The sequence below is a fragment of the Corylus avellana genome, chromosome 2 (genome assembly GCF_965113065.1).
Source record: "Corylus avellana chromosome 2, dhCorAvel1.hap1.2, whole genome shotgun sequence".
NCBI classification, from domain to species: Eukaryota; Viridiplantae; Streptophyta; class Magnoliopsida; order Fagales; family Betulaceae; genus Corylus; species Corylus avellana.
In genome coordinates this window covers 14,774,275-14,778,515 of record NC_142491.1, presented here as the reverse complement: position 1 = coordinate 14,778,515, position 4,241 = coordinate 14,774,275, and the positions used below count along the sequence as shown (strand labels likewise).

General features: G+C 32.8%; 1 pseudogene; it reads right to left on the bottom strand.

The window, feature by feature from the left end:
• Nucleotides 1-393: 393 nt before the first annotated feature.
• LOC148587392 (GDSL esterase/lipase At1g29670-like) lies at nt 394-3,982 on the bottom strand (annotated as a pseudogene).
• Nucleotides 3,983-4,241: the final 259 nt, after the last annotated feature.

Genomic DNA, 4,241 nt, shown 5'->3' with positions numbered 1-4,241 from the left:
TAGCAATAAATGATTTTTTATTCTGTTTAAATAATTTGATTGCTTGTGAGTTATTGTGATGATTGAAAAATCATACAAAGGTGGTACCAGAAAACTAAAATACCACATAAAGGTTAATTATGTGTTTGACACATAATAATTTTGTTTCTAGCTACTCTTTAGTTTTGAAAATAGTTATTGTGAGACTACACTCATAATCATATTTAGTCATCAAAGATAATATCTAATGTAGGAATCAATTCCTGAAGAATAAGAAAGAACATTTTCTTCCATTATCAATTTCTCAAGAATAAGCAAAAGTACCCTATGATCGTTGTTTCCATTGTGCATATATTTTATGTGCAAAATCCGATGGTTAATTTGAAAAAAAGATATACGGAAATGCTCAAGAAATGTAAAAAGATAATTTCTGTAAACTTTATTGCTTTATTAAGAGTACGTAATAGTTTCGAGGCACTTGGAACACAAATCCAAGCAATGTTTTATTATATTATAGACTTGACATGAAAATCCTCTCTTCCCATGTCCTACACTTGTGCGAGTTGGTTGACATCGAACGGATAAGCATCACTTGGAGACTGGGCTTTGTATGCTCTTTCCCCATACACCGCATATACGGTGTCAGTCGGATGGACTCCGTCCCAATATTTATAGTTGGTCCGATTACTGCATATCTTTCCCAATGGAGGGCAAATTAAATTTAGCAATAGTTGACAGCAGGAAACATTCGCAACCTTGGAAGCTGACACAAAATTCCATCTCAATCTCATTAGTACTAAATCTATAAAGAATATATATTATGAGATTTGAAGAGGCAATATAAATACCTATAGGTGGGCTGGACTCAATTCCAGAAGCATTTATGAAGATGAAAGTAGCATTGGTTAGATTCGTATTGAGTTGAGCCACCAGTGATTTAAGCCCAACGTTTAAAAGTTGGGTTGCATTGTTGATGTTGTCCACACATGCAGAGCCATTGCTTCCACTTCCACATTCACTCCGTTCAAATGGAATATTACCTAACGCAGTCAGGCCGATAAGGGCAAATTTCCTTGCCCCAGACTTGTACAAAGTCTAGCATCAACATAGTAATTAGGAGATCATATGGGAACCTTTAATTACTCTCTCAACTATAAACGGTTTTTCATTCATAACTTCCACATTTAAAAATTTTCAATGTTAATATCTCACGTTTTTAATCTTTTAATTTCACCTATTTGTTTGTTAAAATGCCCAAAACGTCTCTTTTTGTTTTGTTTTTTTTTTTAAAAAAAAAAAGAAAGTGAAAATTCAAAATCAAAATTCTAGTGATCTACGCACGGCCACACCATAGGTCTGGTGACCCCGGCCAACCGTAGGTCACCAGTATTTTGAATTTCTTATTTGTTTTTTGAATTTTCACTTTCGTAAACGTTCTAACAAAAAATAATGGAAAATTAAAAGGAACTGAAATATAGGATATTGGCATTGCAAATTTTTAAAGTTTAAGATCATAATTGCATAACAACTTATACTCCGACGGTACCGTAAGCGAAGATAGTATGAAGAAAGCATGCTAACCAATAATTGCTGACATAGTTGGTGATTGAGAACAGCAGCATATTGTTGTTGGGTGTATATGCTGCTAGTAGAGTAGTCCTGTGGATTAAAGTAGTTACCAATGTAGTCGTTAGTACCTATTGCAACAGAGAATATTATGCACTTGCTTAGGTAATCTGCGGTTGTCATGTTTTGATTTCCCAACAGCTTGTTGATCTGCGACACCGTAATTTGGTGATTTTCCAACTGCATATCCATGCTTATTATATCACCCTGCAATGATGAGCCAAATTATATTATTGACTTGGACAATGTTTTATGTTTTTCCCTCGAAGACACGCGACCAATGCACATGCATGTTCAGTGGCGGTGCCAGAAACTCGTTAGTGTAGGGGCCAAACTAAAATATGATAAACATAATTTATAACATAAAAAAAATAATAATAATAAATAAATAAATAAATAAAGGTAATCTATGCAAAGACGACCATTCAAAAAATAAATAAATAAAGTGTTTGACAATCTGAATAATAAAATAAAATAAAAAATAAAAATAGATAGAGGGTTCAAAGGTGTGCAAAGTATGCTTTTGAGAGTTTGACAATCTGAATCAGATTTTTGTGTTACCGATTGATACCTTCCCCCGGTGTGTCATCATATTGAGTGCTTCTTTGTCCAAATTTTTAATGTTTCTAGGTTTGTAGATTGAGATTCGTGTAAAGCCAATGGGAGGAATCGCATAATTTGTTTTCTTTTGTGTTTAGGAACTAAAATAATTTTAAAACCAAAAGGAAAATTTACAATTAGAAAATTATCTTTAAGACTTTGGTACCGTATCCGTCTACGTCTATTTAGAGAAAACGAAAAAAATTATTTGCTTAATCTAAAAAGACTACAACTCTCCCCTCCAAGCCTGTATACGTATGCAACATGAAAGAGAAGTTAATACTTTCCAGTTTTTCTAATTGGCTACTTTTGTAATGAGAGATGTCCAAAATCAGATACCCATTATGCTCTATCATAAACTATGCACGAAAAGAATGAAAACCTCGAAAGAGTGCTTGAGCCTCTCACAAAAAATTATAAGTAAAAGAAAAACTGCAGGGGCATAAACCAATTAGTTAAAAACATTCATTAGAATTTACACACAAAAAAAATAAAAATAAAAAATAAAAAATAAATAAAAAATTCTAAACAATTTGGCCCCTACAGGCATACATGTGGCTCCACCACTATGCATGTGAGGCGCGAGCTTTAGCAGGTGTTTGGTATAAAGATTAATGGCTATTGCATTTGAAAAAGGAAAAGCCCATGCTAAGAATAGAAAAATGTGAAATGAGATATCTATTCATATTTCTCAATTTGGTCTCAACACATATGTTTTCATCAAAGTTAATCTAAAATTACTAAAATACCGACATTAAAAAAAGAAAAAAAACAAAAACAAAAACAAAAACAAAACGGAGGCTCCATTTGTTTAAGAAAGTTGAACTCCCGTGGCCAATAATATGTTTCGGCGACAAGTGTCAGCTTGCTGCTAATTCTGGCTAGTCAAATAGTTAAGAATTTGTTGAGATGGTATAGCTTTCAACAAATTTGTTGACCACTTTAGCTCATAAATGCACAATTCATATTAATTAAAAAACAAAAAAATCAATATGATTCTCTCTATTCTTTAGAAATAGTGAAATTAGATAATAAAAAAAAATTTAAAAAAAAAATTTAAAAATTTAAAAAATTGAAATATAAAATGAAAGTGAATAGCTATAATGTTGAGTCTGGCGTATGTACTTTAAAAAAGTAAGTAACTAAAATAAAAATATATATATATGTTTTCGCTAAATATTTGCCGAGTTGAATGTGTATGCTATATATATTGCTAGCTTGATCATGGTAAATGCTAATAATTACGTATATTTTTCCAGTTTCATTACGAATTCCAGCTGAACCAGATGCATAATTGACACCTCTCAGTATTTCCTTGCCTCTAGCAGTAGCAAAAGGTGGGATGTATTCCTTGAATCCCAGATTTTGAGCTATAATGAGAGAGTGTTCACAAGCATCAGACATTGGGAAATCACAAGAAAGATTTAACACAACCTTAATTATAAAAATTTTTAGTTTATGAAAAAATAAACATAAATCTAAAGAAGAAAAAAATTATATATGAAAGGACAAGATGCAGACCAAGGACATCGATCATATTCCGACCATTGGAAAACCTTCCCGTTGGCCCCTAGGGGAAATCAACCCCATAGGGTAAATAGTTGACTTTTGCCACTGTCAAACGATTGTTGTTATTCCCATCAACCGACAAGGAGTCCCCGAAAGCGAAGAGACAAGGTACTTGTGGATTTCCAACTGCATTACAATGTTGTTGCAAGTTTGATAGCAGCAAGAAACTAAGAAGCATCCAAAACAATGACTTGAGTTGAGATGCCATTGACAGCCAAAACAAGTAAAGCTTAAAGGATCTGATAGATTGACGGTGAACATGAGAGAACTATTTATAGTCGCCACCAAAGTTTCTAGTGAGCTACTACATAAAAATAATTTTTTGAATATAAAGAATTTGATAGATTGGCCCCCACCCACAGTAAGTCTACGCATTCTCCCCCTATCCTATGTGGCTATGACTGAAAGATTTTTTATTTTTTTATTTTTTTATTTTTATAAATATGACATATAGATTTACTCCCCCG